Here is a 25,988-nt window from a genome sequence, read left to right as displayed (position 1 = left end):
GGTTGGGGAGAGATAGCCGGGAATTTGGGATGTTATAACCAATCATCTGTAACCTGTAATGAGACTGTATTTTGAAACAAGCAGTGCTGTCAGTTTTTGCTCCAGGGTGGCTCAGTACTAGGAATTAAAGACCCTCTGTGTGAATGTTCAGGATCATTTTATACAGGCTGGGGTTCTGCTTTAAACTGAATAGGCTTGGGAGGAATTATGACCTCACCTTAATATGGGATGCCTTTGCATTGACATTTCAATTGTGTTTTCCTGAAGTCTCACCATTTCACCTTACCTCTCCCCCATTCTCTGCCTCCTTGGTCCCATATCAAACCCTGGAGACTGATGAACTGAATGGAGAAGGACTACATTCAACTGAGCACCAGGCCTTGTGTGAGCACTGTGATTTGATTCTTGGCCTCCTTCCTTAGGCTTTACAGCCAGCTTAGACAGTCTCCCTAGCCCAAAGCATACACATTCCTGGCTTACTCCTTCAGGCAAATCATCACTTGAGGTCACAAAAGCCCCTGACTATGGCAATGCCAATTATAACAAGCATGGCTTGGTGACCTCCTAATTATATGAGACCAATTACATTATATTTGTTCATTCATCAATAAGCAGCTTTTATGCCCACTAAATTGAGGCATACTACTAAATTTGGTGAGTGTAACTTGGCAATACTTCTCCAACTCATTAACTGCCTAAAGCTTTTTCAATAAAGTATGTCTTTGTGCCTCTTGCCTCCAGAGCATGTTGCCCTCTTGTGTGAATTTTCCCGCCCATTTCATCACATCTTACTTATGTTATTTCTGCACTATGTTCCCCAAATGTTTTTCTGAATTCCAAACGAAGCAAAGAGGTAGGATGAAGGGTGGCTGCAGATGGATTCACTAAATTGGCACTAAATTCTTTTATTCTCTTTTTTTTGGTATAAAATTTCAGCACAATAATGAGAAGAGTAAAGGATAAATGTGCATAAATCTAGATGAATACTGACTATGCAAAACAATACTAGTAGGTGATTCATATTTGGAGATTTATAAAATATTTAGAATTGAAATACATGAGAATAAAAGCATATAGATTGACCAGAAGGTAAATGGAGTTTACATATTTTAAGGTCTTCACATTGTCCAACAAGGTTTAAAACTTCTAATTTATTTTAGATCTTGATAAGTCATGGAAGAACATTCAAGTAATCCCCAGGAAAAACATTAAAGGAAGCATACAAGAATGTAAAACTACAAAGGTAATGGAAGGGAAAATGGAACCATACAAAATATTTTATCAATTTACAAAGAATGTAAGAAAGGGAAAAAAAAAGAAGCAAATGTGTAGGACGAATAGAAGGCAAATAGAGAATGGTAGTTTTAAGTTTAAACATGCCAGTAGTTGCATTAAAAATAAGTGAACTAAATACTCTCTGAAACCACCTCAAATTGTCAGACTAATTAAAACGAAACCCAAATATGCTGTTTCAAGAGATATTATTTAAATACAGGACACAGAAATTAAAATAGTTGGAAAACATACCATGCAACACTAAATAAAAGAAAGTTAGTTCAGCAATTTTAATATCAAAGTTGACTTCACGGGAATAAAGATCATTAAAGAATAAAAGGAGTACCACAAAATAATGAAAATTTGAGTTCACCAGGAAAATATAGAAATTCTAAATTTCAATGCATTTAATCACATCGTCTTAATATAGATAAAGCAAAAGTGGATTCAGTTAAAGAGAAGAGTAGACAAAACACAATTTTGGTGAGATTTTAACACATTTCTCCCAGGAACTGAGAAAATAAGCCTACATTTTCAGAAATGAAGTGAAATATAATTATCATGAATAAAAACTTTGAACTAATTGATATATATATACACACACATATACATGTATAAAATTATATGGAATACATAACCTTTCTAAGGATTGAGGCAACATTAAAGGAAACGGCTAAACACACTCATAAAGTCAAGGGCCATGTGTTTTTTCTCATATATGGAAGCTAGAGAGGAAAAAGAAAAGAAAGGTGAGGGAATCTTGAGAAAAACAGAAGGGAGGCCAATAAAATACAGAAAGGGAGTAGGGAAGGGAAAGGGGAAATATTGGGGAAGAATATCAACTAAACTATGTTGTTATGTCATGTGCATCTATGACTATCTAGCAATGAATCCCATCATTATGTATAATTATAATGCACCAATAAAAATACTGAAGAAAGAACATGGCTGTATGCTAGCCTTAAGGCAAGTCTAAGTAAACTGCAACATACAAACTATGTTCTCTAGTGTGCAAATAAGATAAAAACAATGACAAAAACAGCAATGACAGCAACAAAATTATGGGAAAAAACAACCCTTGTTTTAGAAAAGAAGGCAAACACTTTGAAACAATCCATGACTTAAAGAACATGGCCAAATCCAAATTGGAGAGTAGGAGAAACTGAATGAAAATGAAAATATTACATATCAAAATTTGTGGGAACAAATGCCAGTACATAAGAAGGTCTAGAGACCCTCCTTTGCTCCTATCTTTCTCCCTTGCTCATTCCACAAGAGTCATAATTGGCTCTAAGAGTGAACTTCAGGGTTTTGAAGGGCTGCTTAGAAAAGAGGGAAGAGACTCTCCATCATGTATTCCCAAAAGGTGGAACTAGAATAAATGAGTAGAAATTCAAGGAAAGTAAATTTTAGTTCCATGTTTTCTCCAAGTTACCCAGGAATATCATGCATACTTAAATTTAATTTGCTAATAAACTGTGTTGGCAAAGACTGAGATATTTTCCCCCTCTCTGTGTTAAAACGCCTTCAGTATTGTGAGAGAAGAGCAAAAATATATTAGTTGTTTGAGTGTATTAGGCAGTAATGTGCTTCCTATCTCTGAACATATGCAAATAGTGCAAGGTGAAGCCTAGTAGTGGGTGGAAATTCGGTTAGTTGTCTGTGTTTAAGAATGGTGTTAAGGTGCTGCAGGCCAATGTGGCAGTGTGCAAATGAAGTTTTAACCTGGATGTTGGGGTTCAATGTTCACTGTTACTGTACAATTAACTTTTCTCTAAACTTGATAATTTTGATAATAAAAAAAAATGGAAAAACAGCTGCCGCATCTACCCTAATATAGAAAATTGAGAGGATTTAAGAAAATGGAATATCTATACTTTCATTTGATATATGGTACACATACATCTATCATTGTATAGTTGTGAAGTTAACTTTAACACTTTTGTAATGTATCCTTTAACACCTGAAAAACTTGCTTCATGATAAAATGAAGCAAGAAAAGATTTCATCTTTAAAGTGGTTGGGGGTTGTGGCTCAGTTATAGAGCACTTGCCTAGTATGTGTGAGGCACTGGGATGGATCCTCAGCATCACATTTAAAAAAAAAATTAAAGTTATTGTGTCCATATACAACTAAAATATCTATTTTTTAAAATGGCTATTTCTTCCCTCCTTTCTCCTTGAGCAGCAAAGCAATTGAGAAGTCTTTAACTTATTTATTCCTTGTCCTATATTAGGATTTTTCAGGAAGGAAGACTGTTCACTCTTCATCATGTTTATTCAGGGATTAAAATGTTAAATGTAAGCGACTATCAGCTTGTGCCCAGATCTTTGATAAAGTACCATTAACCAAGAAAGATCAGACTTCTTGTTTTTATTCCAAATTCATACTATAGTTAGCATTTTCTCCAAGTTACCCAGGAATATCATGCATACTTAAATTTAATTTGCTAATAAACTGTGTTGGCAAAGACTGAGATATTTTCCCCCTCTCTGTGTTAAAACGCCTTCAGTATTGTGAGAGAAGAGCATTCAAACAACTCCTGAGTATTCGTTGAAGGAAGGCCTAAACCTGATGGGATCAAAGAAAATATTGTTCAATAAAATGACGGACCTATGAGTATTACAAGTCTAGGTATATCTGAGAAAAGTCTTTGGGCTTTTAAGTGAGACTGGGGCATTTTATGTAACATTTCCACAGTAAGGTTGGACTATATAGTCTCTGAGATCTCTTTCAGTTTCAAGAATCTGAATTAAAGGTTACTTTGATGAATTCCCAAGTGCTATTTTAAAAAGCGTTCATTTTCTAGCTCTAATCTCTCTTCCCCTCTTAACTGACAATGTACAATCCTGGGAAATCTGAATAACATGCTCTTGCATTCATGGGACGTGGGTCACAGGTCTCTATTTCCTCTTCCTGCCTTTTTCATTTTTTTGGCAAACTTCTGTCCTCTAATCTGTAGGATCAAAGCAAAGTCTAAAAATGGACTCACCTTCCTGGACCACAGATTAAATGGTTCTGTTAGCTGAGTGGGACAAATAGAAAGTTCACTTCAATGTTTAAATGAACTACTGTGTACCTGTAAAGTTACATACTTGTCAGGAATTTGGAGCAGCTTAATGTCTGTTTGGCAATGTAAACTGAAACAAGTCTCACGGGGAAACATGCCCTGTATGTGGTTTCTAAGTCGGTAGGGTACAAAGGCATATGGACCTGTGCCAGCGATACAGTTGATATGCTGAAGGCAGATGCCAAGCTAAGCCAGTCTTCAGGAGAATTTCTTGGCATGAATAAACACCAATGGGGAAAAGAAACCCTGCATTCTCAGACCTCTTTTATGTGTACTTTACATAGTTACTGTATGCAGCACATCCATGGAGTCACATTCCAAGTTTTCATTTTGGAAGAAAATGGAAACACTGAGCAATTCATATTGTTAATTTTAAAATCAGGCTAGGATAATTTTTCCCTAGAAATGTAATAATTTGTTCATGGAAACCCTAAATAAAAACCTCTGAGTTCAGGCACATATGTGGTTAATGTGGACGACTGTGAAGCTGCCAGATAGGGGTAAGGTGGTCCCCTGTGAATGACCTTCAATACAGATCTCTTTTTATGGTTCTCAGAAGTAGAGGTATTAGGCTATTCTCTCACTGCCAGTATTTTTAAGTTCTAAATTATTTTATTTGAGATTATATCTCTCCATAGTTGCTTATGCCAGCTTTTTTCCTAGTCTTGTTAAAACAAGAATAAATGCTTATGTATAATTTATTATAGAAAGAATCAGAATTTGAGTGAGAACTTGATCTTTTTAGAAAGTCTGAGAACTTCAGAATAATTTTTTTTCTTATATAGCTCACTGGCAGAAAAATCATTAAGACAGAAAAGTGTGTAAGATCATAGGTTTTAGAATCAAATAGGTCTCCTCAAATCCAAGTAATATACTTTGGTTATATCTCCTGGGAAAGTTAGTTAGCCTTTCCAAGTCTCGTTACCACATCTATCAAGCAGGGATAATACCAAATTCATAATGCTATGGTGAGGACTAACCACTGTAATATACACCTCTTCCTTAGTAAAATGCTCAATAAATTGCTCTTAGAGTGAAAAGGCTCTAAGTTGGTAATAGATCAGGATGATATTTCTGATGCATACAGATGGAAGGAATCAAGAAACTGCAAAAAGTCATGATTTCTAATAGAAATTTCATGTATTTGCATATAATTAAGCATCCTATCTTGGTTTCCTTGCTTATTGTCATGTTTTGAATAGGATCCATCAGGACCAAAATCCAGTCAGGAAGGACATCATAGCATTGCATGACTTTCCCTTCCTTTGACATATTCCAGACAAATGGATACAAAAGCAGGCAGTCAGCCTTTCTTTCTTGAAGCTATATCTCATTACGGAAATTGCAAATATTCAAACACAAAGGATCTGGCAAAACAAAACAAATCTAGCATATTTTGAATTTCAAAATGTTTTGTGATGGGAAAGGACTGTTCATGACTACAGGACCCTGTCGTGGCAATGGAGTGCTAATGTTTATAAAGACTGCTTAGCAAGATGGCATTAACTAGAGCTCTGGTTAGAGATTATGTATAAATCCAAGAAAGAACTAGTGGGTGAGCAAGTTCTAGCTATGAAAAAGACATGATCCTGTAGAATAGGACATTATAGTCACCATCTTTCAAGGCAATAATGAAATCATCTCAGAACTAGAGAACAAAAGGGGTATATTTTCAAATGTCACCATAATAATGACATAAAAGTTAGGATAAGGATTTCTGGCCATTTGTTCTAAGGACAGGCTCAGAGTTAGAGTCTAAGATGAATGGATTGGATTCACTGGATGCCAGACGTCTCAAATAAGCAGGTTGCAAACACAATGGTAATCTACAGCACTTGTGCCTGTACTTAATGGAGCATCCTTGCAGTCACATCACATAGGAGAGTTTAATCAGGAGCCAGTTTTTGTTTTTTAAATGCTTTTCTAGTAATAGAGTAAAATCATGGCATATTAGAAAAGTATTCTTTTGGAAAGTTAATTCTGGTTTCTTTGAACATCAAATGACCCCTTCCAAATGCTTTCATTATAGCTGTAGGTAAATTATATACGCATATATGATTGTCTCTTGTTCCCATATTAAGAGTGTAACAGAGAGAATTAGCAGGAAAAGTGAAAGAACTTAAAGCCTGAGGAAAGGTTTCAGGCTAATGGTGAGAGTATGACAAATTAGCAGGTGACCACACTGACTCCTGTATTATCTTTCGACTTATCTGTCTCCATCCTGCATTTCTGACTTCTTTCTTCTTCCTACTTTACATTCAATTTACATTCAGTTTTGCATCACACTTGGGATCATTCTTCCAACTGGACAGCTCTGATTGCTGCCAGTAGAAGACTCCCTTCTACTGGTCTGGAGGCCATGGGCGCTGCTTCTTGGGGAATGGTTTGAGGGTGCTTCTCCTCTGGCCCAGGGTCGTGGCTCTCCAGTGAGACCCTCAGGGACTTGGTAGGACTGCCCCTGGATCTTCACCTTCCTAGTGAGGCTGTGTTGCTGAGAGGCTCTCAGGCATCCAAGAACTGTCTGTGACTGTGTGTAGATGTTAATAAAATGCAGATGGTGCTGTGTGATTGGTTTGAACCTTCACTGCAACATTACAGGTGGTTCCACATACAAGTAGTCTCTCCTTGGGCTCCAAGTCACCACTGTATCTCACATGCCCTCCACATCAGCCAGGCTGCCCACTGCTATGTGCAAGACAGTCTTGTCACTTGTCTGTCTTTGTCTGTGAGCTTTCCCTTAACTCCTCTACCTTACCAGGACCGATTCCCCTTCAAGATCCTCCTTATGTCTATCTCTTTAAGTTCCTTTTCCCAGGTTTGGCCAACACAGGCTCCAACTGACCTTTGGGACAGCAAGATCTATGATTTATCCTTGTTACAGAAGAGAAGTAGAAGCACACTTGCTATCTTTGGAAAGTCAACTGACTTGAGGCTCTCAATGACTACTCCCCACCACATCTTTAAAGTCACCCAAGGATGAAGCTGTGTGTCATGAAACTCTAATTGGCTTATAGTCCTATACAAGTTTTGTTCTAATCAACAAGTTCTGGGATTTTCCTTTGGGAAACTAGCAGCTGGATAAACCTTGGCACTTATCAGTGGCTATATAATTTTATAGCCTTAACTAGTTGAAGGTAGCAATTAAGCTCTCCATTAGACTTGATGTACAATTTCTAGTATTGATACATTGTAAAGAGGCAAAACACTTAAGATAAATAATATTTGATATTTCCATAGTGTTTTACAATTAAATTGTCACTACAACAACAATAATTTTTTTATAAGGTTAGAGAATGCTCAGTCAATTAAGGTCAATATTCAGAATCTCTTTGTAGCTTCTGCAAAGGCTGAATTTCTATTTTGTTTTTCAAACCAGTGTTCCAAAAAGTTTTAGGACAGGCTCTAAAATAGAACAGACCTTACATAGTAAAAGTCCTTTAAGACTTACAGTTATAGACTGTGTGGAGAGAAATTAGAAATGGCCTGAAACAACACACTAAATGCTGAGTGGACTTTTAAGGCTGGTTTGATGTCTGCAGCTTTTCCCTGAGCTAGGATATTTTCTCTCCTACATTGTCTGATAAAAACTTAAGTTTATGAACAGAACTGGGCTATTTATAGAATAAAATCCATACTTAATTTGCCTTTGTAGCACTACGGTAAATGGAAAATAAAGCCAGTCCTAATTAGGTATAGTAAAATTATGTGACCTCATTAATAAATTATAATTCAGAAATAAATTTAAAAGTAAATGGTGTGTTTCATGCACTTAATTCTTTTGTGAGCAAAGAGCATGACTTCATTTGGATTTGCATATGTAAGTTACAAGTTGATATGGGACATCTTTCACTTCATACAAAGGAAAATTGATTATGTCACTTCTCATCATCTTCAGGATGAAACCCCAATTTTTTAACATGACATGCAAGGCCCTTCTTGATTTGACTCCTGCCTGCTCTCACATTCTACTGAAGTTATACAAAACAACTTGTTCCTTTCTTCTGTCTTCCACTTATAATATCTTAGCAAATGTTTCTAACTCTGTCTGGAACATTTCTTCCCTCCTCCCTCCCAGCTCTCTAAAGTCGAATTTCCACAACTTTTTAAGACTGAGGCCTGGTTTCTAGAAGTCCCTAGAATGGGACTCAAAATGCTGCATTCTTATCACTGTCTGCTTCCTCCTAGACTGTGAGCTCTTTGAGGGCAGGCCCCATAAACTTTTCTCTTTGTATTCTCAGCACCTAGTATACTTTTTACACAGTAGTTACCCAGTTCACATTTGCTGAATAATCTCACATGTTGAAATTATGTGTAGGGATCTAGCAACAGGGTACCTAGTCTGTTTCATGCCATCTCCTCAACATTAAGTAACAAAGTAAGGTTAAATCCCCCCTTCAATCTTATTCCAAATTCATACAAAATAAAAAAAGTAGATCCAGACAACTAACACATCATCTCCAGATGACTTGCCCTTGAGAAGTTAAAGTACAGGTACAGCTACTGCTTATGAAGTGTTTCGGAATGAAAACTTAAATCGGTCAATAAATAGTTAAACCAGATGTTTTTACCTTTGCCAAGTATCTGTGGGGAGGCCTTAAGAAAACAACAGCTACAGAGTTGAGAGTGAAGTGAGATCTAAATCCAGCTAAAATGCCTTTGCATTATTCCATAAACTACATATTCTTACGTTCTTAAAACATATTCTCTACATAGTCTCATGTTCTCAAATTCTGCTAATAAAGTTTGCTTAGCATTCCAGTCTCACTCCTACTCCCAAACCACTGCTCCTTTTCTGTTCCCTTTTAAAATTCTATTCTGCCCCTCCCCCTGCTGCCATTTTTTCAGTACTGGGGATGAAACTCAGGGCCCTGTACATGCTAGGCAAGTGCCCTACACTGAGCTACAACCCCAACCTTAAAATTCTTATTTTTAAATGAAGACAATTTTTAACTGGTAAATTCATTTCCCTTAGACATATCAGAGGCCTTATTGCTCTCCTCTCTTTATGAGAACACTCTTATTTATATTTGCAGATGGATGGTAGGGAAGTATGACAGACAGGGGCGTATGCATAATTGCCTTTTGCCATGATTTCTGATAAGGGCAAAAACCCAATAACCAAGGCATGACTCTACTTAGGTTGAGTCCACTGCATTTTGGAGGGTCATAGTCTTAATGTTAAAATAAATAACATTATTGTATTAGTAACTGCTATTAACTGCCCACTTTTAGATGTAGTTTCTAGTTAGAGATTTGCTCCATATTTCTTTGACTATACATTACAACTGATGAACATTCTCCAGCTTAATGGATGTGGGCATAAGGCAGAAAGGCTGATTGTTCAGAAGATCATTTAAGGGTTTAAAGTTAGCTCCTAACTGGTTATTTCAAAGGGTGTGGGAGCTGAAATTCCATGATCTTATTAATTTGCAATCAAGGCTTACCTTTATAATACATTAGTCCAGATCATTGTGTTTTTGCAATTATACATTGCTAAAGAATATCATAAACCATTTACCCTTCTTGGAGCTGAACTTGTTTAGAATCACTGGTTGATTCAGGAGAAGCACTTACATGCAAAAATAATGAGTATGCTTGTTAGAAATAGGTTTAAATTAATTATTATGATCCTGAAAATAGTCCTTGATTCATTTTCTGTCTCTTATTGGCATTGTTACTGCATATACAGTACTTGAGAGTAATCAATTCTTTCCTGAGAAACTTACTTTTCTATAAGTCAGAGTGAAATCTGCCCTATCTACCCCACCCACAGTTTTATTAGGCTAATTTAAAAAAATTAACCACATATATGTGTGTGTGTGTGTGTGTGTGTGTGTGTATATGTGTATATATGTATGTGTGTGTGTGTATGTGTTCATATATATATATATATATATATATATATATATATATATATATATGATTAACCAGGGCGTCCACCCACCAAATCCTGTCCTACTCTTCTCAGGTTTAGTCACATCCTTCATGACCATCCACTCTCTGAAAAGTCCTAACTAGGCACCTGGTTGTAGCAACCAATTCCTCCTCTGACTTCTTCAGGGTAACCACCATTTACAATTGACTATATGGGAATGGATGTTCTCAGTTAGGTTTGTTAACTTGATCATTGAGTTGAATTATTTGTATCATTTAATTTTTAAAAACCCAATCATATCTATCTTTTCAGATGGACTGAAAGGTCCTTGCTAGAAAGGTAGTGTGCCTGGTGTCTAGCACAGTTTGCAGATACATTAACTGAATGCCACGAATAGAGGACGACAAACTGAACAGAGCATGTGTGAATGGTACAGATTTCAGGGTATAGATGGAGAAATATATCCCAAATTCACACTAACAATTTGGGGTCTGGTGAGGGAAAGATGGAGTTCTTAAAAACCAAGGCTCTTAATGTTTAAATTATCCTTTAATATCTACAAGATAAAAAGTAGTGATCCAACAAAGTACAGGCTGGAAACAGTCTCCTTTGGTTGCATAATCCCTCAGTTGAGGAATTGAAGAGCGGCATGAGGTTATGGTGGATCTGATTACCCCATGTCCCCCCTTCCTTCTGCCATAGGAGAGATTGTGATCTCATTCTCTGCGAAGTAGATTCTGTTCCTGTACATCCATAGACAGCCTCTCGGAAGGATTAAATGCAATACAAGTGGGATAAAGACAGAACAAACCTTACTCAGAGAACAGGCAGGAGTTCTGGGGATGGGAGAAAGCCACTGCTGAGTTTTATAATTTTTTTCCTTCTGAACCTTTGAAAAGATCAACTCTGGTTTTAGTTTAGTCTCCCCCCCACCCCAACACACACCAAAGAAACCTACATGGCCACTTCTTCAAATTTGTTCCAGATGGATTTAGTCATAGAATGATTGATTAACCACTCAGTTGTGAGCTCTGTGGTTAAGCTCAGACCTATAACAAACTGGTTTGGAGCCCTGTTTCATGGTAAGTGGCAGAAGAGATAATCCTTAAACTGTCATTTTAGAGTTAGTGATGAGGAAAGAGGCATTTAGTGGGACTACTTATGTCAAGAGAATGTATTAGCAAATGGATTGCTGAATATGAGGAAATCTTATGAGTCTAATGTTTTTTTACTTCTCTCTGGGCTTCATGGTAAAAGGAAACCAGATCCTACCAGGAGCCCCTCTGATGGTTGCTCCAGCAAGATCATGGACCAAACCAGCCTCCCCAGGATGCTCTAGGCCCAAGGCCAGAGGCTGGCCTCTACACGGCTGTGAGGCACCCACTTATCCCACAACCCACTCAACAGGCCATAGAGTTTTATTATTGGCATCAGAAACACCTGGACAAATCTGGAAAACAGAGTGAACAAAGGGAAAAATGTACATTACTTCATGCAGAGCTATGTTATGTACTTTTAAAAGCAATTTAAGAATGGACAATTTCAATATTCTTTACCAAATATTCTTTTGGATTTTAGATACTCCTCTTCCTCCTTTTTTTTTTTTTTTTTTTCCGTACTGGGGATTGAACCTAGAGGTACTCTACCACTGAGCCATATCTCCAGCCCTTTATTGTATTTTTTATTTTGAGACAGGGTCTTGCTAAATTGCAGAGGCTGGCCTTGAACTTGCCATCCTCATGCCTTAGCCTTTAGCCTCCCACGTCACTGGCTTTACAGGCACGTACTATCATCCCCAGCTTAGTTATGCTTCTTAATAGCTGAATTCACCTCTTCTCCATTCTGGTCAATTAGCAATCTGGCTACTAGACTATTCTGGAAGACACTGAGTGTGGCTGGTGGCCATCCCTTCACATCATCAGCTGATTTTATAGGTCCCCCAATACTTTGTTCAATTGCTTGGTTTCTACCTTCACTTTTTTAAAATTTTCTTTTTGGTACATCTTTTATCTTTCCCTAGAGTGCTATTCGATTTCTGGTGCTCTCTTGTGGAAACAGAAATCACCTCCTGCCTCTTATTAAGATACCTTCTCCTCTGGACCACAAAATAGTTCACATGGAATTTTTTTGCTTCTGAATTTTTAACTCTTACACACAATCTACTTATTGGTTGTGTTAAGCAAAAGAAGACTTATACATACTTAAACATAAAGATGATGAATCTAGGAGCAAGTGACCAAAACAGAGCAGGGATTTCTTTGGGAGAGATGGAGAAACATTTCCCCGCCATGATTCTTTAAGAAACACACAGATATCATAATGTCTAGAGCAAAAGTTAACATAAAGTAAGAATAGTGTTTATTATATTTTTTATGTATCAGGCACATAACTACATGTTAACCTGCAAAATGAAAGGGGATTTTTTGTGCTTGCTCATACAATTTTTGTTTCATGGATATTGTTTATTTGTAAAGTGAACTAAAATATTTTAATGAAAGAAGATTTTAAAATCAAAGGAGATACAATTACGCAGGAATGAATTTGGAGGAGATACAGAGAAGTCCTAGGTCAATGAAGAAGAAGAGGGTGTGCTACACAAAATGAGCTGTTAGAAGCACTCCGTTTCTTCTTTAGGACAGGATTTCACTGTACTGCTTACCACACCCATCAAGCTGTGTTTCCAAATGAGTTATCCAGTCTCTGTCTGGCATTGCTGGGGAGCGGGGCGTGCACTTTGCTTTTAACTCATATTTTGCTTTTGGGAATACTTTAAAATTCTATATTTAACTGTAAAGATTGGGCTGGAGTGAATTTAGAGGGAATTTTAATTAAAGATTATGGTGGTAGCTTCTGACCTGGCTCCCAATGATGCCAGTCTCCTGGCATTCACACCCTTGGGTGTGGCTGGAGCTAGTGACTTATTTCTAATGAACAGAAAATGGCAAAAGAGGTGGGCTGGTACTTTTTCAAGTAGGTTGCAAAAGACAGTGACTTTCATCTAATTAGCATTCTCTCTCTCGCTGGCACCTTCTCTTGCTACCTCTCTTACCTATTCTATTGAAGGAAGCTGCCATGTTAGAAGATGCTCTATGGAGAAGTGTATGCACAAGGAATTGTAGGTGGAAGAATTCATGAGAACCTGAGTCAGGAGGTGAGTCCTGTTGGCAACCATTAATAAGCTATCTGGGAAGCGAATCCTTCCCAGTTAGTCCTTGAGATCTCTGCAGTCTTTGAAAGACCCAAATCCAGGGGACCTAGCTAAATCACAACTCAATTCCTGACCCAGAGAAACTGAACTTATTGTTTAAAGCTGCTAAATTTTGGGGTCACTTGTTATTCATCAACAGATAATGAACACATAATTTTCCTTAAGATACATGATGAATAATTATGCATAAGCTCAAACGAAACCCACGGTTTGGGTTGTAAGCCTGGTTGAGACCGAAAGATATTCCAAAATGTGAAATGAACAACCTTGTAGACTTTAAATAGATTGTTCTTTGTTGAAAAGCACTCCTGTCCTCAGTAAAGCTAGGAAAGCTTAACTCAAAATCAAGAAAATAAAAAAAAAAAAGGTTGGTCATATTTAGTGCTGGCATTTTTATATTTTAAAGGAGTTTTTGTATTAATACCTGCAAAAAGTACACTTACTGTGCACTGACATTAAAATAACTCCTTCCTGAGCTAGGATTGACATGGAGTCCAGGACTGTGTCATGAACCATAATAACTGTTCATGTCAGTGCCTGGGGGAAAGACTGCAGTGATATAGTTTTTAAGGCACCAGTGACTTGGCCCAGACTGTTAGCAAACAACCAGTACTAGGTGTGAACTGCTTTGTCAATAAAGCTTCAGGTCATTAGAACCGTCTAGTTTTCTGTTTCTGAGTCATTAATACTATTATAATCACAGAATGCACCTGCATTCTTCTCAGGGCGGATTTCAACTCGCCCTGGTATGTTTTCCTTATAGAAATGCCATCCAAAAGACAAAGAAGAACTGTCATCAATACACATAGTTTAAGGCCCTCTCTGTATCAATCAAGACCATATTGTTCCTCTGCTTCCACAAGCTTAAAACCGAGACAAAATGTACTCTTTATCTTTTTACTACTATTATTATTTTTTTGTTTTGTTTCGTTTTTTGGTACCAGGGATTGAACCCAAGGGCACATAACTACTGAGCCACATCCCCAACTCTTTTTTTATTATTTTTAAATTTAAAGACTGGGTCTCTTTAAGTTGCTTAGATCCCCACTAAACTGCTTTGGCTGGCTTCAAATCTGTGATCCTCCTGTCTCAGTCTCCCGAACTGCTGGGATTACAGACATGCCTGAATATCTCTTTATTTTGAATAATAGGTGAGAAAATTAAAGACCAGAGAGATTAACTATTTTAATACAGTCAATGAATCAGTTAGGAGAAGAGCCAGATGGGAATCTTTGTCTCTTGCTTCATTTCATGGAGTTTTCTACTACTCATTGCTGCCAAAGACTACTTTCTGGAATCCTCCTGAGCATTCAAGCATAAACACATTCCACTACAGGAGAAAATTCTATTAATTAGTAAGCAAGGGAAGTATCTGTGTATTACAGCTGTAGCTATTACAATATAATTTATATTAGAGAGACTTAATATCTAACCAAAGGAGGAAAATAAATTTTTGAAAAATCACTGCATGCATATCTAATTCTACTCAGATTATACCTCGTTTTGCTACCACAGAAAAGGAAGCATAAAGAATCATTAGATGTATCAGCTTATTGGTGGGAAGCACACTATTAGCTACTCGAAGATATACTTTGCATACATCAGCAAAATCCAGGAACTTGTTAGAAAAGTGTAATATCAGTTCTCAACCCAGACATACTGAGTCAGAATCTTTATTTAAATAGGACCCCAAGGCAATTTGTATGCTCATTAGCGTTTGAGAGGTATTGGTCTATCATGCATGGCATACAGAAGAGTATCAAACATATATTAAACTTGATTCTGAATTTAAAGACTCTTCTACTGGTTCTGTTTCCCTGGAGAACCTTGACTGATGCAGAGGTTCACTTAACTGTTACAGAGAAGAGAAGTTATTCCTCCTGTTCTAAGAGAAAGTATAATATTTCTTTCTGTTGATCAATAGCTTTGACATAATATTGTGCCATCTGTTGGAACAATTAAAACATTGAGATTCTTCAAATGTATGGCAAAGTCTTGGTCTGAATTTGAATCTGCACCAATTCTTCCCTAATTCAAGATTTACACCGAGGAATAGGCAGGCTCCGTGCTTGCAGATAGTTTTACCCATTTCTCAAGAATTTTGCTTGATTGTTTTAAGCTCTGGAGAAAATTTCAAACATTATTCATTTTAAGTCAAGTGCAATCTTCCTTATTGAGATCTTCCTTATTTTCTCTAATCACTACCACTGTATCCTGGTCACTATAAATCTGAGACTAGAAACTGTACTCTAAAAAGAGCAATACACAATTAAAATCATTTTGAAATTGATTCACATGATAGTTTTGGTAATGTGTATGTCTCCCTATTCCTAATTTTGATATTATAATCATATTTTCCAAGAATTTAAAAAATTATCTATTAGAACCCTACTACCATTTTGTGGCCAGGTTTAAAAATGGCAGGCCCATTTTTTTAATAGAATGATATTCTGATAAGTCTATTTGGGTATTAACCGTCTGTGATAAGCAGATTTATTGGAAGCTACTCTTCTGGCATGGTTACACAAATCATTTTTCTATTTAAATTAAAATATCAACAAGAAGATTTTTGTAGTTTACTTAGAGTTGAGGTCAATTTACAATGATTTTTCTATTTAACAAAAGTTTTTGACTGAGCTATTCACCAAACAATCTTTCCTGGTTTTACAAGGCTATCATTAGCAGCTTAAATTGCACCACTATTAAATTCCCATGTTGCATTTAACTTCTTTTTATCATTAGCTCTCCTCCCGAAATCACTGAAGGAGGGAGGTCACACAATTGAAGTTCAGAACAAAGCATCTTTACCAGTCTGTGTGGGAGGATGTTTCTCTCTGGCTTCCTCCTTGGATTAGCGTTCTTACGATATACCAGGTCATGAACTGTGTTAACAAAAAGGGCCCAGGGCTTTTACTGTGAAGTTTAATTCATCATGAATGACTGGAATTTTCTGCCTTGCTTGATGAGTGCAGTTTTATTCTGAACTTCCTTCTTACTATATAATTTACCAAAGTCTGAAGAATGAAAGAGCTTGGTGATTCAATGTTAGTCCCAGATAAGTTATTATTTCCTTTCTATGATGGTTTATCTAAAAAGTTAATTGGGCTAAAAATTCAGTTGTTGAGTATAAAATACAAAGGTGGGTCACGATGGAATCCAGGTAAATCTGTCAGAAAGATTAGTAATGAAATGACTCGGATATGCGGAAGTGTAAGGTGACAAAGTCTCAGAGATTATGCCTTAGTGGTTTCATTGTTGACTCTGTGTGTTATTCTGTTTAATACAATTCTTTGTTGAGCAAATAGTGTAGTAGCTGTCCAAGGTGCCCTGTTCTTTTGCGAGAGATAAACAGATGCATTTAGAAAGCTGTTTCCAGTGTTAATTTTACAGGAATAATGAGGGCAGAAATGCATTTCAATTTAATTTGGAAGTCTATCAATTTTGATCAGTTTAATTTTGGTATATGCTACTTTCCTACTAAAAATAGTGGTGAGTGTAAATTTGTGCCTATCATGTGTATGCACTTGAGTAGGTACATGAATGTGTACACGTGTGTGAGTATAAACAGCTGGAATAAACTAACTTCAGGCAAGAGAGGGGGTGTGTATCCTGCATAGGCAAGTTTCCAAAGTGTCTATTAACAATCTCTTCTGGGATGCTCTTTTCTCTTTTAGAGAAGGGGTCTTCTGATATCACCAACTACTCAAGAAAGAACATGAATCAGACGAGAAAACCATTTTGTAAAACAGCATCTCTTCAGACCTTAAATTATGAAAAGTAGTGATTAGAAAAAAAGTTCATTGGTGAGTTTGCAAAGTTGAATGGTGCCAGATACCAAATTGCTCACATACTTTAGACGAATGAGTAAAATTGAACTAATTCTCTAAGAAGCCTCTTCAAATCAACAATTCTAAGGATTCAACATCAACTCTGAAAACAGACATACACTGCTTTTTGTGATTCTTGTGTACTAGAACATATTGGGATATTTAAGTTTTTAGTGAATATTAAAAATTTTAACAATTTAATGGCAGACTTGTGTGAGTGCAAGTACAACAGGTTGGCTTTGTGGCCAAAATATTTCACAAGTGAAATCCAGTCATTACTGATAAAAATTCTTCCCTAATCCAGGTTCTGATAGACCAAGTCTCCAGGGAGGGCAATGAACAGGCCTCCTTGAGCTGTTTCCTATTTTGAATTGTGTTCTGTGGCTTCTCTCAGGGGATCAGGATTAGATTCCTTGCAAACACAGCTGTTCAGAGTGAAAACTTATTTTGCCACAGTCCCCAGAGCCTTTTTAACATTTAACTGCATGCACAAAGGCAGGTCCAACTCCTGTCTTGAATCTCACTTTAGCTAGGTACATGGAACGCCATGTACACAGTTTTATGGCAGGTTCCAGTTCCATTCCCTACTTTACTTTTATTTCACCTACACTTCAAGTATAAGTCAGTTATCAACTCACGGTCCCTCAGTGGGTCAAGTTCTTTTGTCCTGGGCCCTTGAGAGCTGTGGTTTTCCTTCTCACTTCCCTAGCAATTCAGTTATTCCTACATTGGGACCAGATCTTCTTAAAGTACCTACGTTCAACTAAATGCCTTTCTTGGGTTCTAAAAACAGATTTTAAAAGGATAATTTCTTGCCTCTAGTCCTAGGAAACCTCCAGGATAAGATGGACATCTATCAAAAACCCACATTGCACCCCATAAATATATCCAGTTGTTGGCCAATTAAAAGTAAAACTTAAAAAATAATTCCAATCTTATGTTTATCTTCAAATATAATACATGTTAACATTTCCCCAAACTGTGTATTTTCATTATTCATCATGAGCTTTCTGAGGAAGGATATATTGATACAAAGATGCATTCACTGGTTAAATGCCTTATCATAAAATAAAAAGAATTCCAGTGTATTCAATTACTAGTCACTCTCCAGGAATAACAGCAACCTGTTTAGTTACCTATATTTATTAAGAACCTAATAATCAAGGATATAAAGAGTAGATTCTATGAATTCTTTCAAGTGGCTTAAGCTTCAAATGGGAAAAAGGCATAGAAGACCATCATTAAAGGAATAAAATGGTCTTTTAATATAACCTACACATGGGCCACATGGAAATTTTATAATGCATAGAGCTGGGAGATAAATCTTACACACACATGATACTCAATGGCTCATTTTCCAGGATGGCTGGATTTTAAGTCTGAGTTCTCTGAAGATTAAAAACCATTCTTTTATACAAACAAACAGAAGACATTTCTGAGTGTCTTTTCAGTACTAAATAGAACAGAACAGTTCTGGAAGACGTATAGCTAAGGCTAGATGAAGTCACTACTATTTTGTTGGGGGGATTTACTGAGTGTGGAACCAGTCATAGATGTGGGCTCTGCAGCACAGTTACTTTCTGATTTGGTCTGTGTCCCCACCTTTCCTTGCTGGCATTCCTATCAGAAGCACAGTGTCCCTGGGACCTCCTCTGGGAGGACACTTCTAGGACAGAAGGAATGGATATAATGCTTCTCACTAGTTCTGCCTGGCCATGGGATGGGTATGTACTCTGATGTAAGGATCTTAATTTCCACATCAACTTATTATTTTCTCCTAAATTCTCCATACCAGGAAGAAAACAGACTTTTGTACTTGATCACATTTCTAGGACATGTTTTCTTTTTCCATTCAAATATGTATTTCAATAAAAACTTGTGGGATTACCTGTGTCACAAACTTTACTTCTAATTTTAGAAGTCATTGTGATGTCCCATGTGTTACTTTACTGCTCTGTTGTGTGTTTTATTGCTATTTGGTAACTCATGTGTTGATTATGCTAAGTCCCCTAAGGACCATGACAATTATTTTTCCTCGTACTTTGACTCTATCAAACCACAACAGAAAGTGGTTCTCAAACTTGATTGACAGTGTTGAACACTAACTGAATGCTTTGGTGTTCTTTTTCATCAATTCATCTGTGGTCATATGAAATTGACAATAATAAACTATCCATGCTGCTGCCAATATCTTGGCACTCAGTCTTCCTTTCATGTCATTTCTTCACTTTTCAAATGTTTACTAATCATTTAGGTTTAAACCAAAAACCTGTGATCATGTCTAAATTCTTACAGTGACAGTGTTTTCTTCTGCCAGTGTTTGAATGCAGTTTTCTTGATCAGTTTTATTTTTGAGTGTGCAATTTGTGGTTACCTCCTGGAAAAAGCAGCATACTAATGAATTTCAGATGTGGCATGAATTACTTATTTGTACATTCGTGCAAAATTGAACACATTTGGGACAAATTTTGTTTACTCTCTGGTTTCAAAGAATAAAATTATGCCAGTAATTCAACAAGTGCAAAGGCAAGTCTTACAAAAGGGCAACTTGTTGATTTTAGAGAATATAAGCTTGAGACTTTCAGCTGGAGAAAGAAATAATGAGCTAGTACCAGTGAACATTCCTGAAGTTACCCAGACTTGCAATTCTACTCTAATCTACTTCTTTGTGATTCTATGAGGAGAGAGAAATTCATTCCACAGATTAAGTGTTAACTAGACTTAACAAGAATCTTCTCATCTTTGATGGGAACTATATCTTTGATCAAGTTTAAATTGTACAGAAGACACTAATGTGAATACCCTTTCAAAAATCTGATGACTCACAGAGTCTAAATGTAGTAAGATGGTCAACTAACACCTCATACCAGAAAGATCCCATATCACTTTGGTAACTGAAAGATGCCTTAAGACCAAGTTCAGAGTCAATGTCTCTCCTTTTTGTAGCTCTATATGAACTGAACCTCTAAATGGCATTGCTTCATATCACAAGTTTGTGCCATGAACTTAAGGGGGATCCTGATGGAAGACAAAACTAACACTGAGCATCAATCATTACCACAGCCAGAGTACAACTTTTCACCTACTGGCAATTTAAGGATAGTTATATTATGTCATCTTTGCAGGTTATATATAGAGAGATGCAAATCTCTCCTGTGTTTTTCAGATGTGCCTTTTCCTTGAAATTATACGTATTGAGTCCTTGCTTCAGGGATACAATCCTAACCAGGACTCATTTTCAGAACCACTCATTTTCAGAACCACCCATTTCAGAGTACTGGTAACAACAATAAGAAAAGTAAGATAAGGGAAACAATATATTTCTATTCTATCCCACAGAACAACATTTTTTTTTATGCTTTCTCTTCATTATCCAATGTCAAGTGCTCTGACCCTGCCCTGATTTATATAGTTGAATGTAGCTTCCCAAAGTTAAGATCAAGTTAGGGTACTGGTTCTGATTTCAGCAGGCATCAGAATCATTGTTAAAATGTAGATCACTGGATCCCTCCCCAGAGTTTCTGATTCAGTTGGTCTGGGGAGGGACCCAGGAATCCATATTTCTAATAAGTTGCTAGATGAGTTGATGCTTCTGGTGTAGCACACACTTTGGAAACTGCTAAGTTGGGGTGTTTAATAGTACAATCTTTTATTGCAGAAAAGAGATTATAGTGATTTCTTCTACTACCTCAAATGGTTGTCGTTCAATTTTTTTTTTTTTTTTTTTTTGTACTGCAGATTGAAACCAGGGGCACTTAACCACTGGGCTAAATCCCCAGCCGTTTTTATTTTGAGACAGGGTCTTGCTAAGTTGCTGAGGCTGGCCTTGAACTTAGACTCCTCCTGTCTCAGCCTCCCAAGTCACTGGGATTACAGGTGTGTACCAGTTTGCCCAGCATGTATTCAATTTTTAAGAAGGAATTTTAAGGACACTTCCTGATTGTGTATGAATCAGATACGCATATTTTTCTCACAGGCATGCTAAAAATGTCTCAAATTGATTAGAAATCAATGTCTGCGGTATTTTGGAAAGTAAATTATGAAACAATGCTAGATTTTTCAGGAGTAAATCAATCACTCCCATTACATTGCATCAGCTTACTTAAAAAAAATTAAGTTTTCCCTAAAAATTTAACTTCTATTCATTTACAAAGCTTTAGAGAATTTTCAGGTACTCAAAGGTAGTTAACATCTAAAAACAATGAAGAAATGTAAGTAGGTTAAATGCCCATTTTACTTTCTGCTTTAAGCATTTTTTCGGTTAATATCGTAATTTATAAAATTATAGCTTCTTTTTGCAAAATATCTATTTTCTTAGATCAAAGCTGTATAATTATATGCAACAAAAATTAGGCGTTTCCTTACAAAAACCAGAGACCCTAATAACATTAGTAAGATCAACAAAAGGGCAGTGTTTAAAAGCCAATTGGTAATGACAATGCCAGGTATGCTGAGATACTTGATTACACTATAATTTATAAATCTTCTTTTGGATATGAGACAATTTAAATTCAAAATGAAAGAAGTCAAAGAAAGGTATCCCTCCTATCTGGGAGGCTGAACATGTTAGTTCAAGTTTCTCTTTTTTTAAAGTAGATGTATAGATAATAACTTCAACTTCTTTCATTTTCAGAATAGTATTTTAGTTATCCTTCTGTTTATAAAGAAATGTGCAGAACATAATAGATGGTAACCAAGAATGGAGTTTTTTTTTTTTTTAAGCTGAGCATAATTTATTGTTTCTTAAGACTTTAATAAAGGGCCAAAAAAAAAAAAAAACCACACAAGTTTTAGACAAAAATGTTTTACTTGCTCCTCTATCACAGGTAATAGTTATAAAAAGAAAATAAAATCATTGAAAATATAGCCAAGAGTTGAAAAAAATAAAAACTTCAGTAAACTGAAAAATTTATAATTGAAGTATGGTTCTTAATTTGGCAGTGTGGAAATGTGAAAAGATGAGCTGGTTTTAGTATGACATGTATCTAAGTCTGTAGGTACTAATGTCTAGGTATCCTATCTGTGCAAAGTCTAAAACAATGTGGAGACTTGCTCATTGGCAAACTGGCAAGTGGGATCCCAACAACTGCACAGGAAAGCTCTGTCCAAGTAATGAAAAAAAATCTATGAAGTTTGGTTTTGACTTTGAAAGATTAAAACAAATTTAAACAATAGTCATACTGGATACACAATGCCTTAACTTGAACTAATGACTCTAATATTAGCACTTTTTCACTCTTGGCTCTGAACTGCATGGGATTTGGTCCTAGGGTATGTATGCTAGGGGGATCAACCATCCTATTTGTCTTGGTCTGAGGTGTTTCCAGAGCCATGGGACTTGCAGTTTTAAAACCAGGTCAGTCCTGGCAGACAGAGACAGCTGGAACCCCTCGGGTATGTTTTCACATCTCTCAGTGACACCTTATATAATATAAGCCAGGAAGTGTGCTCTGGATTTGGCTCTATAATCAGCTTCATTAGGCATCTGTACTGAGTTCATTTCTTGATGGCATGATTTCTTTAGCATGTCCATAGTCATATCTGTAAATCTTGACTGGGCTGGTGATGGCTTAATTACTAGCTATGCAAAATGCCCTACATCTAATTTTTTGAAGGTTCAATTAAGCAAATTAGGTACTGGATGCTTTTTCCTTTTTGCCAGTTCCCAAATGATTTTTACCCTACAAAAATGGGCTCTTAGAAAGTTATATATGATTTAAAAAAATCTGTTCTTGACTTGAGCTCGTGATTTTTCACTACATTTCCTTTGAGAAAGATTACATAGACTTTGTAATAACAATGTAGAAAATTAAGCATGAGCCATCAATGGGTTATAAGACATCCCCTATTCATACCACTTCCTTTTGGCATAGATGAATATCTGTTGTCTTTAAGGCAGATTATATCTCATGGAAACAACTAATTATTAAAACTTTATATATGCATGGCTCCAAGTATGTAACAACGAAATGATTGTCATGTAGTTCTACAGCTGTCAATGATAACACCAGTTATGTGAAACTCTCAGTGTGACTGGCTCCCCTGCCATCACCATCATTTGGTAAAAATTGAAAACAAAACAGTCGACTCTGATTTGCTCTTTGGATATTATGTTGTATTTCAAACCTCTCCTTTGTATAAAAAACTGAGAACCCTGAAATACATGAAAAGGAATAAAAATATTATGTTTTCACTAAACTCTTGACACAGATAGCTGGTTAAAAGACATATTTATAAAATAGAGTTCATTAAAAAAATCTAACATTATTTAAATTAGTAGGAACTCTGTGATTGGTATAGGGCATTCAAAGGCAAAGTTGATTTTAAGACTGAGACACAATACAGATCTCAGCCCTTACACACACAAAAAAAATGTTCTCAGTTTTAGGTTATGTAATGATAAACTGTACCTGTTGAAAAATAAATGTGGAAAAAAGAAATTTTTTTTGCACAAATATGACTCATAAGTAGGCATTCACTATTCTCATCCAGCCAACCATGGTAAATGTGTTTGGTTTACTGGGCATAAGTATGCAACATTTAAAAGAGAGTGGAGATCTTTATTAAAACAGAAGGCTCCTCAAGCTGCATGATGATGTCAGGAATATAGGTCCTTGGAGCACATTATTGTTTTAAGCAGAGGTCCCCACACTTTCACATTGGTTATAAAATATTATTTTGTGCTGCTGGCCTGGAATGAGAATGTCATACATCTGTAGGCAATTAGAAGAAGCTGGAATGAATGTTTGATTAGCTCAATAATAAATGGGCACAAGTGTGACTCGACTTATGTTAGTCAGATTCCCTAGACAGATTATTCTGTTGCTATCATATGAAATAACCCCCCTTTATCAACAATTAAGTAAATCCACATTTATGGGCACTTTGTAAAATCGTGAGGTGGGAAGAAATCCAACTTGAGCCTTAAGTCATCCGAAAAACTTTTAACCCTGCTTTCAATAGTACAGACCCCAACTTGAAAATTTAGAAATCAACTCAATTATATCGAACTATTTGGGTTGGAAATACCCTGTTTGCACACAGTAAACCAATATGTATTTAAATTTTCCATAAGCAGGTCCTTAATAGTTTCAGTTTACAACTAAAAAAAAAAAAATCAAAAAAAAAAAAAAATCCCAAAGAAGGAGAATTAGAAGTGTTTTAATATATTAAAAGTAACTTTGGAAGGCAGTCTAAATATATTCAAAAAAATTAAATGGAATTTCATTTTCATTATTCAAAGTATAATTTCTACTGTGATTAATGGATATTTTATGTCTTGAATATATATCATTCTAGAACTCCTTCATGCAGTTTTAGGAATTATTCTTAAATTCCACCATAAATATCAAGGATGGACTATAAACCACTTTGGACAATAAAGAACCCATTCATTATCTGTTTGTTTGTTTGTTTTATCTCCCAAATACCATTGAAATATATAACATCAGAAAGGCTAAAAATAACCCAAAATATAAAAGCCAATACTGAAATCCAACAAAATTTTTTAAATTTCAGGAAACATACTACCAAATCTTCCAAACTAATTATATATTTAAAAAAAACAATTAAAAGTTGGTAAATCTTAAATAAACTCAAGGTAATTTTAATCCATATTCACCCAAATACACATATACAAGAATAACCTCATCAGTTTATCTCCTTGACATAATCCTTAAATTAAATATCAGAATATCAAGCAGATGCTGAAGCATTCATCATCAATACTGGAATTCTGACTCATGACAGTAACACAAAACAGATGCTCAAATGATGCTCCCTCTGAAAAGGGACACCATCACTGCATGGGTTAGCTCCCGATGTGGGGTAACTTAAAATTTGCACACAAAATATGAAATAAGAAAAGTCAGAGGATGATAGATTTCTGTACTTCATTTATAAGCCATTTAAAATCTAGTGTCTCTTATACAGAAGATAAAACGAAGCACTGGTAAACAGGGCAGCTCTCAGGGCACAAGGAGATGCGCTTTCCACTGAACGCAGCACTTCTAGGATCCCACCTGCGTGGAGGGAGGAAGGTGGTCTCTTCCTCACTCAGAAGCTGGGAGGTGAGAACTCCTGGGCTCTTTCCACTGGCAGTGTGTATGTACTGTGCACTTATGTGGTGGTGACAATGAGCCCCATAACATGGGTTCTGCCCAGTTAGCTCCTAGCAGTGTGAAAGGAGTTGAGGGTGGGGGGTTCCTATAGCCCCATCTCATTAACACAATCTCCAAATCAGGCAGCTCTGAAAGGGTTTGCTAAGAAGGAAAAAGGAAACAAAATCCCTTAGCACAGTCCAGTTAGCTAATATCCTACATGTCTTCAAAGCCTGAGATTCTTATCACTGTGCTAGCATGAGTCTACAGCTGTTTCTAGAATACACAGTGATGTGTACTCTCTGTGAAAATAAACAGAAAAGCCCAAGCAGACCGTGCCATGGTGCAAGTGATAGAAGCAAAATGTGCTCAAATGAGAATTTTAAAAGAAATAAATGTGAGCAGTGAAGACTCCCTCCAAGGTAGTGAGGCAGGAGCCCTGCTTCTTTATTCCTAAATGAGGAAAATAAGTCACTGACAAGAAAGCTTGAGAAACCAATGGGAGACATTTATGGAGCACAATTTCAAATTCCAGATGAATCACCTGACTGCTACTTCTGACAACTGTGACTCTGGCGGCCTCCTGCCTGGATTTCAAAGCCAGCTCTGTATTTCCACCTGTGCGACCTCTGGT

General features: G+C 36.4%; 1 protein-coding gene across 2 annotated transcripts in view; it reads right to left on the bottom strand.

Annotated features, from left to right (window-relative positions):
* Efemp1 (EGF containing fibulin extracellular matrix protein 1) overlaps positions 1–25,988 on the bottom strand; it is a 55,334-nt gene that overhangs the window by 22,770 nt on the left and 6,576 nt on the right. The gene's annotated exons all lie outside the window — the stretch shown is intronic.

Source organism: Sciurus carolinensis, chromosome 13 (assembly GCF_902686445.1).
Source record: "Sciurus carolinensis chromosome 13, mSciCar1.2, whole genome shotgun sequence".
In the NCBI taxonomy this organism is placed as follows: Eukaryota; Metazoa; Chordata; class Mammalia; order Rodentia; family Sciuridae; genus Sciurus; species Sciurus carolinensis.
This window is presented reverse-complemented; position numbering and strand designations above follow the sequence as displayed.